Source organism: Stylophora pistillata, chromosome 3 (genome assembly GCF_964205215.1).
Source record: "Stylophora pistillata chromosome 3, jaStyPist1.2, whole genome shotgun sequence".
NCBI lineage: Eukaryota > Metazoa > Cnidaria > Anthozoa > Scleractinia > Pocilloporidae > Stylophora > Stylophora pistillata.
In genome coordinates, this window is record NC_142521.1 from 34,542,253 (window position 1) to 34,556,173 (window position 13,921).

A 13,921-nucleotide genomic window follows, 5' to 3' on the forward strand; every position below is an offset into this window, starting at 1 on the left:
TACCACACGTTGCATTCTATTAGATAAGTACGACCTGAACCAATTCAAAAGGGACCCTGTTATTCCATAGACTTCAAGCCTTGACAGTAGACGCAGATGAGAGACTTTATCAAAGGCCTTGTAAAGGTCCAAGTGGACGACATGAACTTCGTTGCCACTAGCTAGCTTACCCAAGATGTCGTTGTAAACCTCTAAAAATTGAGTGACTGTACTTTTTCCCTTGAAAAATCCGTGCTGGAGATGGTATAATGACTTCTCGAGCTGTAAAAGGCAATGGCTGTAAACACAACGTTCAAGGACCTTGGACAACATTGCAAGAAGGGAAACAGGTCTGTAGTTGTCAGGGAGAGTTGCGTCCTGTTTCTGTTTAAAGACTGGAGTTATGTTTGCTCGTTTCCACAAATTCGGGAATATGCCCAGTGATAGAGATGCATTGAACAGCTGACATAAAGATGGAGCAATCTCGCACGCTGTGTTTTTTAATAAGGCTCCAGGGATGTTGTCTGGCCCATTTGCCTTACTAGGATCAATATTTCAAAGAGCTTTCACCACCTCCTTAGCCCTCAAGTGGATGTGGCACAGCTCTTCGTCTACTTGAGTTGTAGATGGAGCAATAGTAGAATGGTTATTATTAGATGATAGGAAGAAACAATGGGTGTTTAAGGGTTTCAACAACCCAATGGCACCTTATACCTAAACATGGGTCAAGTGCCCCTTCCCCTTAGCTCTGGACAAAAATGCAAAGAAGACTACCAAAGTTAGCAACTGCAGATTTTGGGTCCCTAACATTTAAATGTGAACTTTTCAAAACAATATCAAACAAGATGCCTAGTGCTCAAAAATTTGCTATGATGACAATTATTCATGCTCTTTCCATGTTAGGCATCCATTAGTGTGGGGCAGTGGTTACGTCGATGTCCTGGTTTTTTGCATTTTCTGCAAGTTTAGGTCATTTTCTTTGCTGGAGATTCTTTTTCAGCAAGTTTATTTTGTGAAGACTGCATGGAATCTTGTTCAGCAACTAATTAAATAAAAAGTAAAAAATAATAACAAGAAAGGTGTCTGTATCCTCATGAGTTGTAATTTTGCAACAAATAATACGTTCTTTTTTTTTGCTAGTTCTGCCACCAAATAATCTTGGCAATAATTAATCAAATATAAGCTGGCAATGCAGATTGCTTTAACCCTCACATCGCAATGCTAACTGAATGTCAAGCAAATAAAATCAGAGCAAATATTTCCAACAAGTAATGATCACTACACAAGTTCCACAGTCGGTGAAGGAGAACAACTGTGTTGTTTAAGACCTCTCTGACCACCTGATAAAAATTATAAATTTGTGTACAGATTATTAAATAAGAGCGGTAATATCAAGATCGATCGAATTCATCAAAGTAAACATGATCAGTAGACATGTCGATTGCCATTAATTATAAATTATTCGATTATAACTTACCCTCCTCCGTCCTCGATCTGTCCCTTCTGGGCCATTCTCTTGCCTGAATGTGCCCTCGATCGTTGGGAATGCTCCCCTCTCAAGCCTTCGAACGCTCGGCTGATCTCTAATGCTTATATTTCGACAAAAGCTGTCTGGCGTCTGGCGCGAAATGCACAGAACACAACACTGAGGTCTTCGATGGCTTAAAACCTGGCTGATGTTTATGGACGAAATTCGTTCATTTCATTCTTAAAATTTTATTAGAAGGAAAAAGATGCATTGATATTCCCGGGGTTTGACTTGAATTCGTGCAGCTGACTAACCCAGGGCCACCAGCTACACACGATTTCCCAGGGACTCTTTGAGTTCACTTATCCGCTATGTTCCCGGGCGCAATCTACACAACTGATGACGTCACAGAGGAATTTTGGCCGCGCGGGAATTGTCGCACATTTTTGGGAAAAATCCTCAACTTTAAGCCGGCGGGAAAACTACTAAAGCGCTTCCATCAAGGTTCTAGTACCAGAATTTGATCGAGTAATACCTAAATTTTAATAATGAGAAATAAAAATGAGGGGGGAAATTTCGAGTCATGTGCACTTTAACATATTTATTTTAAATGTTTGCCAATTGGAATATCTCTCGTTTAGTTAATTATCTTTTCTTTCAATGTGAATTTCATCAAATAATTACAGAAACTTCTGAATTTGATTGCTCATATTGATCTTCCTTGTTTCATTTCTGTTTTATCAATCGTCTTGGGTTTACTTTTCATGTTTACTGGCTAGAATTGAAAATAAACAAAGTTGTGCAATTTCGCGTGGTTGATGACATTGTTAATTAGTAATGACATCTTTTGTTTGACGTATGTTGGGCCGTCCACTGTGAAACAGACGTTTTTTGTCTTGTTGGATTTAGTTTCTTGTTTATTGAGACGTTAAGAGCAACATTGTTAGTTTTAGCTTCTCTTTCAAAGAAGTAGCCTTCGTATTGTTATCTTGTTACAAAGGACCTCTATAGCTGGATTACACAAGCCGTTGTTAAGTCCTGCTCGCCGTCTGTACTCGAATTTCGCAAGCTCCTGTGGAAGATCTAAAAAGTGTCTCACATACGGTAGTTACACTTTGAGCAACTATATTATTTTGAGAACTTTCCAACAGTCGTGGCTGGCTGAGTTTGGCTGAGTTTGGTTTGTTATCTCGTCATTTCATTAGAAAACCGTGTTGCTTTGTTATTTTGTCATGTTCATCGTCATATAGCACGTACAGCCCAGCCAAGCGATTAAGCAGTGCCGTCGCTCCACATATTCAGAGTATGGTCATCACCTTTCCGGTCACGTTGCTTCGACACGAAAAACTTCCAGTATTAACGAGTGCGTGATGATCTGTTCGAGTGAATCTCGCTGCAAAAGTGTAAACTTCCGTTTAAAATACAATTTATGTGATTTGAATGATGCAAACAAACATACATATATTAGGGCTAAGATTGTTGATGGCTTGAAAAATAATTGCTGGTTTCCACAGTTACTCTCAGTAAGAGAGCAAAAATAAATTCCTTTGGCATTACGAACCAAATCATTAACTAATCAATAGTGATCCATATAGATACGATTGCTGAGGTCACTCCTGGTGGCACTCCATTTTCTGCTTCCAGTTTTCTTCTCAACTTTTTCTTCGATCTCATCTCCTCAGTAAACCTGAGGGCACGCAGGTGAATAGTAACAGGCTTGTAAACAATAGATGCCTAAGGGTCACTTAATGAACTAAGAGTAGAATCGTAACGGTGGACAGACACAAATTATCAGTGGTGACCGAAAACAACTCAAAGTTACTTTTACGCGTATTTATCAAGCGTTTGTTTCAAAATTGTTAGGGTTTAGACTCTCATCTCTTAATAGTAGGCAACGAAACACCTCTTAACATCACAATCAAATCTACGTATGTGTCCTTTCAGGAACCTTTAGGGTCGATATGCTATGAAGTGATGGAATTTTCTTGCATACAGTATTTTATCAGGTAAATTTCTGATACTAATTCATCTGAACATTAATCCTTGATATTTTACTGTTGGACTTATTTTTTTCCAAATTATTGACTGCTTCTTTTTTATTTATCATTCTGTTCATTATGCGTATCTGAAAAGAGATTTATTTTTATTTGATGTCAACTTCAGCATGTCATTTCATTCAAAATTACCTCATGAATAAAAGTGCCAAAGCTGGAAGGGGTTCAAATTCATTCAAAACCAATACATTAAACTCTAAATTGAACAAAAAATTTCTCAAAAGAAGAATAAAATCAGTTGGAATACTGCAAACAATATCAACCAAAACGCCTTCCTCAAATCTCTCCTCCTTTCCCTTGGTGAAAGAGCAACATGTTGAGAGTAAGAAAATGAATCGGCGAGTGGTTAATTTATGAAGATGAAAAAGTTAAATAAGCTAAACATGACCATACCGTAAGATAGTCTCGCTTTTTCTTTCTTTTAAGACACCCAGTGGACCAAACAGATTCAACTCAGGATGCCATCGGGGAAAGTAAGTGAACTACTTTTTTTTTCCACTAATCGTGTGGATAGCGATCCACACGATCCCATCATTTTTGTCTCTTGTTTCTTGTGCAGTAATGTTAAATGTAGTAAAGTTTTGCGTGCGCTTTCTTTATGTCATTACGTTACGTAGCATGTATTTAAACACGAAGGTGCGCTATAAAAGGGCATTAGCTCCTCCCCCTAATTTTGAATTCACCCAAAAACATTACGATTGCGGACGATGAGGAGAATCGCAACGAACACTTAGTATTTATTATACACGTGAAAAGAAATAAAACATACCCAGAAACGGTCGAAAAATATCAGTAGAGTTATTTTTCTGTGATTAGTTTGTTTGGAGTACAATATTTCCTCGTTTCGTGTAAAAAAAACTTGCGTTATTACAGTTGAGTTCGAAGAGCCCACCAGGCTATCCGTGGGGCTATCTTTGTCTATTGTGAGTCTTAATTTCACCGGTGCAGTGGTAAGCAGTGTTCCAGTGAATTTATGCGCCAATATGCTATATATTTGAGGCCGGATCGAGCAGTGACGCGAAGGAAATAACCGTCGATTCGCTTTGAAGTTGACTTTGATAACTTCTGTTAGTGTGAGACCTTTTGTTGAGGTTACTCTACGATTGGACTCGGAAAATGGAAAGCTTTCCCCCTCCAGATAAAAAGAAACGTACAGAAATCAACAAGCGTGCAAATGCACGGTGAGATCCAGCGGAACGAAACCGACATTTCAGTCTCACAATTGAAGTAAAAAAAGACCAGGAAAGTCGTTTGGAAGCTATCAAACGGAGGATAAGCAACGCTAAATCGGCTCTTGGTATAGATAGCAAGTCTTGTACCACACAAAATGCTGATTTAATGGAAAGACTCGTATTTTGAAATGATTTCTTCATCAGCTGTGGAAAGTAGCTCTTCATCCATCACCAAGACTGATGTGCTCCACAGGCCGAGAACTGCTCTCTCTCAACCCGTTCAGCCATCATCTAGTTCTGTTGCGAGACCTACGACAAACTAGAATAAGACAGATCTATGTGGATTCTACAGTGGATGATGGATGCTATGTGTGCACAAATTCATCTTTGCAAGCACTGTGTAAATACTTCATGACAAATCCATTGTGTGAATTTTGTGGCGAAGATTACACATGGGCTTCAGCTACTTTTTCAAGTCAAGGGCACTTTTGTAAGCTTGAATTTCCCTGTGTGTGCAATGACCCAGTAACTTGGCTCAGTTCTGGAGTTTTGAGACACCCTGCAAAGTACTACGCCAATGTTAGGTGAGTATAATATGTAAATGAGCTACTTTTCAAGTAAGCATTATCGAAGACAAATATCACAGGAAAGTTTGTTACATATATCTATAACAAGTTTACAGGTACAGGTATATCCTCTTGGATTATGTATATTATGGCTTTCCATTCTGTTCTCTCATGTTTTATTTCTAGTAAATTAGTATGCTCAGGTCAGTGATACAATTGAAAAAAATCATTGCAGAATGGTTCATGCGCTCACATATACTGGACTTACTGAAACTCAGTATCGTGGTTTTACTGAGGCCGCTGGCATTGGCTGTGTGATGGACAAAACTATAGACACAAGTATGTGGTATATATATCATGATTTACCTCTATGATCTGTTGGTGTATGACTAAATCTAGCCCTTACTGTACCTTGCAGCTTATTGAGCTGTATCATTTTGTTTGGCAGTATATAAAGATCAGGGATTTGGATATATTTGTACAGGTTACACTTGAATGATACTATAATTGTTTGTTACAATATATTCACTTTTACACTTACGATGGTCTCTGCCCAGAGGAAGTATTCCGCATTTGAATACTTATCGCCGTGTTTATTCATTAATTGCCTTTGCACACCTTCCACTCTTGACGGTTTGTGTTCGTCATCTCCTTGATGTTGTGAATCATCTAAATGCCATTAATTAAAGGGAGAAATTAGCTTAAAACAAGCAAACACAAGAGGACAAGATATAACAACAGTTGAGGTAAATGAAAATAATCCACCTACCATTCTCAGCGGTAAATAATTTCCGTTTCTGACCCTGGTTTGTTCTCTTTTTTTTGTTCAATATAGATGACCAACTCGCTATTTTTGTGATGAAACCTGCTCGCGTAAGCGTCGTCGACGTGTTGATCCGTTTTAATCAACCGCTTGTTGTTACTCTTTCCCACATACCCAATATCCACGTCATCCGCCGTGATATCGTCCTCAAAGAAAGATTCTTTCGCCTGGAAAACACTCTTTTTCATTTCAACGGCGTTGTTGTAAATACTTAAATCTTGAATGATTTGTCGCTGAAACGTTCTTTTATCAGAGGAATCATTGTAGATACGGATTGTAATAAGAAAGCTCATCGTGTAACGTCAACAGTAGATAACTTATAACTAAGCACATTTTCCATTCTTTCATTTCCTGGAGTATGCAAATGAAACTAATTACCAACAGGATTCGTATATTCTTTTCTTTGTTCACAAATTAATGATAATAATAATAATAATAATAATAATAATAATGATAATATACGTTAATTGAGGCTCCCCCTTAGGGGCTTTTCAGCCACAATGTAGACTAAGAGCTTAAAAATCCCCACTGGCAGGAGGCAGACAAGTGGGCTATTTACAGAGCGCGGCCGAGGAGTTGAACTAGGGGCATCCGAGAACAAATCCGCTGAGTGGCAGGGTGGAGGACTTGAACCCCGGACACCGGAATACAAGTCCAGCACCCTAGCCACTCGGTCACGCCGCCTCCTTCAAATTCAAACAAAGGACCCGACAAAGAGGGAATTTCTCATTAAAACGAGATTTTTCACATGTTGGACAATGACACGTGAAAAATACCCACGAGCGCACGTGCAAGAAAACAAAAGTATATTAAATATATATATATATATATATTTAATATACATATATATATAACTAACTGCAGACAGTACTGTTTCGGCCTTCTGGGCCTCATCAGTGCAGTGCTAGTGCTAGGATGGGGGAGAACCGAGACGGTCACCCCAAACGACCCAACCTTTGTGGTATCGTCTAAGCCATGCCAGAGTGCTCAAACTAGAGTAAACGAGCGAGCATGCGCAATTGCAACGGCAATGACTCATCCTAGATAGAGTGCTCAATTTGGACATGAAAGCAAAGCTTTGTATGCCAAAGAGCTATATAATGTAAAGAAACTGTAAACGTCTGTGTCGAATAAAGATATTAGAATAAATGAAAAACGAAAGTCCTCTTTATCTTTTTCTTTGCTTTTGCGCTACGCGTTTCACCGCTGTTGCGGCTCTTCAGGCATAGCAAAGTGTGTTTATTGACGTCTTATCAAGCAAATATTGTTGACGGATGCTTCCCGAAAAACCATCCTTTACACAAGATCTTCAACCGCCACACACTAAGGAATAGTGTATGTACACTATACAATGCATATACATATATAATGGTTAATAAAATTGCTATTTTTAATGACAACTTTTGAATAACAGATATTGGGCCGACCACTTTCTTTGTCTCGTTGGATTTAGTTTATTGAGATGTCAGGAGCAATATCTTTAGTTTCAGCTTCTCTTCCAAGGCAGTAACTTCCGTATTTTTATCTTGTTAAAAAGGACTTCTTTAGCTGGATAACGCAAGCCGTTGTTTAGTCCTACTCGCGGTTTGTACTCGAACTTTGCAAGCCCCCATGAATGATCTAAAAAGTACCTCACATACGGTAGGTACACTTTGAGGAACTGTGATATTTTGAGAAGTTTCCAACGGTTATGATTGGCTGAGTTTGGCTGCACCAGCCAGTAAGTATTCCTTACAATCTTCTTCGTATTCACACTCACGTTTTGGCAATAAAATGATAAATCACAATCCAAGCCTTTAGCATTGAGTTTATTTGAATCAAATATTTCTGTTTTTCGTCATTTAATTAGAAAACCATGCTGCTGTGTTATTTAGTCTTGTTCATCGTTATATGGCATGTGCAGCTAAGCCAATCCAATAAGCAGTGCCATCACTCCACACATTCAGAGTATAGTCATCATTTTTCCGGTCACGTTGTTTCAACACGAAAAACTTCCAGTATTAGTGAGTGTGTGATGATCTGTTAGAGCGAGTCTTGCTGCAAGAGTTTGAACTTCCATTTAAAAGATAAGTCATGTGATTTGAACGATGCAAAAAATTAAACATACACACCCAAGGGATTTTTGCCCGAAGAAAGGATCAGTTTATATGAACAAGGTATGACCTTGACGAATTCTACAAAAGAAAATAAAAGTGTGATTTCCTCCTCTGGCTCAGCCATTTGTCAACACTTTGGGAAAAAAATTCACCATCCTTTAGGCTTCGTTGCTTTGTGACTACGACCAAATAGTAAATATATCCTCTCCCAAGTAGCTCACGATATCGTAATTAATTTGTAAGAAGCATTTATGTTATTGTCCAAACGGTAATGCACGGATGGTTGCAAGTAAATAAAACGGCGTGGTCGAGAGAACACCTAAATTAGCCATAGTGAAATAAAGAAAACAGATAAATACATGCTTTAAAAAAATAAACTATTGAGTAGCTGAAACATTCTGGCCAATAACCATCAATAATCTAAAATATACAGGATGATGAATCCAGATCTTGCTCGGAAATTCTTAATAAGTGGTCCCACGCGGAAGCGGCCACTACTGGATAAATATTGGAAATAGAAACGCACAAGTGTACTGTGATATGGAAATACATGGCATGTACAAAGGGATGAAATCGTAAGCAAAGAGTCAATTATAATAATAACGCTTTAATTTTTCCTCTGATGCGATTGAAAAGCTATACGTTCTGATTCTGAGTCTATCTCAGTAGCAGTGTTACTGTAGTTGTAATTAAGGGCAATGCAGCGAGGTTAAATTACCATGTTTTTAGTGGATGGATAGCCTCTCACTACTCTTGTATCCGATGCAGTTGGATGTTGAAAGGCAAATCCTAATTGTCTATGCTGGAAATGTATAGGAGTTACCTGGGATAAATTTGTCTTGTACATTTTGTCGAGGCCAATAGCAAACCTTCCCGGGAAATAGTAATTTGAAGACATCAATTACATTATAAATGACAGGGGGCTACATGAGCACTAATTTTACTTCATCTTATCATTCGTCAGGTGGTGGATGGACCTTAGTTGTGAGTATCAGCTCACAGAATAACGATCACCTTCAAAGCGCACCCAATAGCTGCCTCAACTCCTTGGCGTTTGTTCCCTTAACTGAACAGGACCAGGGTAGAAAACTGAGCGACAGCGACATACATGAGCTACCAAGGACAGAGGGTAAATATTAAAAAGAAAGATTAGAATAATGATGAATAAAAGTAAAAAATGGTAATATAAATAGTAAAATCAACAACGAAACAAAGTTTCCGTGACTCGCAGTTTCATGATTACAGTTTTCAGACTACGTTGTTGATTTTACTATTTTTATTTACGCTTTACCTTATGTATTGAGCACCATACAGCCAGCTAAAGCATCTCCTCCAGATAAAAATGGTTATAATATTATTTCGTAGGGTGCTCCTTTGATCAATTTACATTCTGGTTGATATTTTGTGTTTAATACTTCTATTTAATGTGCAGTATATCACTATTATTTGTAGATTGTCAAGACCCTCCCCCCCTCCCTCCCCCTCTTGCATTTTTGTAACTGAACGATAACAGTAATCACTAATCACCGATTGTAGGTTATAAAAAATCAGTCTTGTGCGACTCGCAACCCGGGCTGGTGCTTTGGGAAACACATCTAAGCTAGACCTTACTCAGTGAACAAAGTGATTAGTAAAACAGGCAGAAATGATTGGTATTGTCAGCGATCTGATATATGAAAGCTTCAGTCTAAATGACAAAATTTCTTCGTATATGAAGGTTTTATGAGAAAAATGTAAACAGAACACCTTCTTTTGAGATCTTATGGCGCAAGACAGTTAATAGATTAACAATAATGCATGCAAAGGTTTTCTATATAAGGAATTATCCTTTATATGGGTTTTTCAAATGGAGATGAGAAGGAAGAACTTGAAGTTAAAAACTAGGTGAAGACCTTAATCGCATTTTGGAGTGTATATATGCAGAAGGTCACTAATATAACAAGGAGCCAAGTTACTCAGGGCCGCAAAGGTTATTAAAAGTAATTCAATTACGATGTTCCATGGACAGCCAATGAAGCTCATTGAGTAATGGCGTGATATAGCTTGATATGATCACACTTGCAGCCAACTAAAGTTAAGCGAGCTGAACAATTCTGCACGAGCTGTAATTTATATAAAAGGCAACGAGGTAGAATATATGATAAATATGTCTTATTAGACGTGTCGTCGTGTAGTATCGCTATGTATTTTTGCGAGTTGTGTCATATTTTGACTAGCCCATAAGGCGAGTCAAAATACAAATAACGAGTAAAAATACTCAGAGATACGACACACCCAAAACGTCTATTAATTTATCTTGTATCGAACACACTAAATTGTTATTTAGGTGCATTATTTCAATTGTCGTCTAACTGCCTTTCTTCGCTCGATTTATCTAAGTTTGGATCAATATTCGCCAGCCATCACGAATCTTCGTCGTCAAAAAATAACTCAAATTGTCCACCATTTCCTTTTTTTTTTTTTTGTGACTTTAATCCAGTCCGTCCACGATTTTCTCGCGCGATCCGAGAAAACCTGTCTAACTGGTTCTCTAGAGTACAAGCACTGCGTGAGATTAGTACTCGTCTTGGGCGTTACTTGTATGCTACGGAGTGTATTTGGATAATGAAGAATTATATTTGTCAAGTCTTGAGGAAACAAAAGCATTAACTAAAATTTCCTAGAGGTGGTTGATGGAAACTATTTAATGGGATGAATATTGCATACATCAGAATAACAAGACTTTCAAACATCAATAATATTATGATAATATGATGCCCAAAGCTCCGTGCACTATCGAATCTGACACCAATTTCACTGGTGTACTTAGATGGACGGATCACGGATTCAGCATCTACAACAGGTGGGAACTGCAAAAACTGGGATCCAATAATCAGTAGTTGAAACAGGACGAAAGTTTTCGAAGTCGTCGGCATTCAGATGTGGCTTCTTTAAGTGTGGAATAATCAGAGCCGTCTGTGTCACAGGCATAGACGTAGTTTCCAGAGAGAAATTTACCAGATCAGTGATTACTGCCCATGGAAGAAGAACAGGAAGGTCTCTAATAAGAACAGAGACCGGAACAGTATCCAACGTACAAGACATAACCTTGCAGGACTTGCATTAAGCACCGTGGCTATGCTCTACGTTCGAGCTCTTTCAAAGGATGTTAGTTCACATTGAGGCAGTGTAGATGTTACTGCCGCAGAACTGTAGATTTCTAGTATTTAACGAACTGGACATTTACTTTGATATTGTATGAAGTACCAAGTAAGAAACGTAGTAACCCGGATGTAAAGGCACATGGTTTTGGAGTCGATAGAATGCTTTTGGCTATGTAAAACTGGCAAAACTTTGGAATAAATTATGGTCAAAAAAATACAAATGATGTTGAGTTGAAGTCTCGGCAACAGTAGATAAAATATCTAAACATGTTCCATCAACAATAAACTGCGGTAATCTATCTCGAATAAGACGAATCTTATTCTTGAAAAATGAAGTGAACTCATCAGCTAAACCAGCATCAGATATTGGATGTAGGGTATTAAGCTTAAGGTTCAGAAGATTGCTGATGGCTTGAAAAAGAACCCGTTGGTTTCCACAGTTATTCTCGATGAGAGAGGAAAATTAAATTTCTTTGGCATTGCGAACCACATCATTAACTATTCGACACTGATCCATATAGAAACGATTGCTGAGGTCACTCCTGGTGGTACTCCATTTCCTGCTTCCAGTTTTCATCTCAACTTTTTCGTCGATCTCATCTCCTCAGTAAACCTGGGCGCACGCAGGTGAAGAGTAACAGGCGGGCGACGGAAGAGTAACAATAGATGCCTAAAGGTCAATTAATGAACGAAGAGTAGAATCGTAACGGTTTAGACTTATATCACTTTATAACAGGCAACGAAACACCACTTTGCATCCCAGTCAAATGTATGTCTGTGTCCTTTCAGGAACTCTTAGGGTCGATGTGTTACGAAGGGATGGCATTTTCTTGCGTACTGCATTTTATCAGGTAAATGTCTAGTACTCAATCATTTGAACATTAATCCTTGTTATTTTACTCTTGGACTGATCTATTTCCCAATTATTGACGGCTTCTTTTTTTAGTGATAATTCTGTTCGTTGTGCATATCTGAAAAGAGATTTATTTTTTATTTGATGTCAACTTCAGCATCTCATTTTATACAAAATTACCTCATGAACAAAAGTACGGAAGCTGGAAGGGCCTTCCTTAAATCTCTTCTCCTTTTCCTTGGTTCTAGAGTGGCTTGTTGATTATAAGAATCAGCTAGTGGTTAATTCATGAAGTTGAAATGGTTAAATAAGCTAAGCATGACCCTACCGTAAGATAGTCCCGCTTTTTCTTTCTTTTAAGATACCCAGTTGGCCAAACAAATTTAACTCAGGATGCCATCAGGGAAAGTAAACTAACTATTTTTTTTTTTCAGTAATCGTTTTTGCTCCGCTTATTTATTGCATTTTAAACAACAACACCAAAAAACAATCCAAGATAGCGCATGTATCACGTAAACAGCGCTTGCAATTGTTTAATGAAACAACAAAAAGTGTCTTTTCTTCGAAAAGATGGAATTGAAATCGATATAACAGGGAGTTGGAACACCAATCGACATAAGGATGAGTGATAATCGTTATGCAAGTCCATTTGTCCTTAAAAACCGTCACGAACTTGCGATAGTTCCTCACGATAACATAGATACAGACGAATGAATTTCTTTCTTAGTGCAAAAATATGAAAGGCTGGATGTCCACGTTTGTTTGATATTTGTGATATGAGGCTTTTGCTTGATTACATCTTTTGAAAAACAGATAATATGTTCATTACAGCTGTCCATGCATTATTATATCCCATTATTTTCCCTATCATTGGGGGACTAACACATTCACCACGATTGACGTGGGATATCGCATTTGGGGCGAATGCCACAGGGGTAAGTCAAGGCGTAAGAAATTTTTTTAGCGCCTTTCTTATTTACAAGGCGTGTAATAGCTTGTTCAAGGCGATCAGTGAGACATGCGGGACGCGATCGTAATACGGCGTGATAATAACAGCGGGGCCAAAATCGAAGGAGGTTTGGGTTTGGGCCTGGACGGACCCAAATCATGCCCGTTTTTTCTATCCACAGCTACCATTACGCCGTTTACTATCGCGCGCCGCTAAACGTCTGGTACAGCACGGCGTGTAAGTAAAACATTATCTTCCGTTGTGAAACAATAAACGATGACTTGGACCGAGTAGCACCGGAGAGTATCCAAGCGAGGGGGATTTACAGAGAGAGAGAGAGAGGTACTTGCACAGAGGGTTACTTGCAGAGACAAATGACATATATTGTAACTTAACTATTTTCAGCCAAGCAATCACGACAGAATGTCAAAGCAGAGAATTTTATACAAGAAGCTAATTAGAACAACGCCAAAAAATGCGACCGACGAAGTTGCAATTGGCTTTGTATTCCAGTATATGAACATCCTTTCACTTACTGTGCGAATTTATCCATGAATAACTCAAGTGTTTGATGGCCTTGATAACGGTGAGTGCGGCCAGGGATGGACTTCATCTCAATCTGGTGAGTAACAAAATATCCAGTATTATTAGGTAGATCAGTCAAGTTATGAGAAGCAAATATTCGTCTAAATGTTTTGTTGAGCTGATTTATTGACATTTGTCCACATCTTTGTTTTGACAAAACAAAACTGAGCGTTACTCCCAAAAAATCACACAGATTGAGTTCCTTTAAATGGATTCAGGCAACAGCACCATAT

At 38.4% G+C, this 13,921-nt stretch overlaps 2 pseudogenes; both read left to right on the forward strand.

The window, feature by feature from the left end:
* The first annotated feature begins 248 nt into the window (after nucleotides 1–248).
* On the forward strand, nucleotides 249–13,564 carry LOC148735779 (uncharacterized; annotated as a pseudogene).
* LOC148735780 (uncharacterized) lies at nucleotides 4,584–5,857 on the forward strand (annotated as a pseudogene).
* Nucleotides 13,565–13,921: the final 357 nt, after the last annotated feature.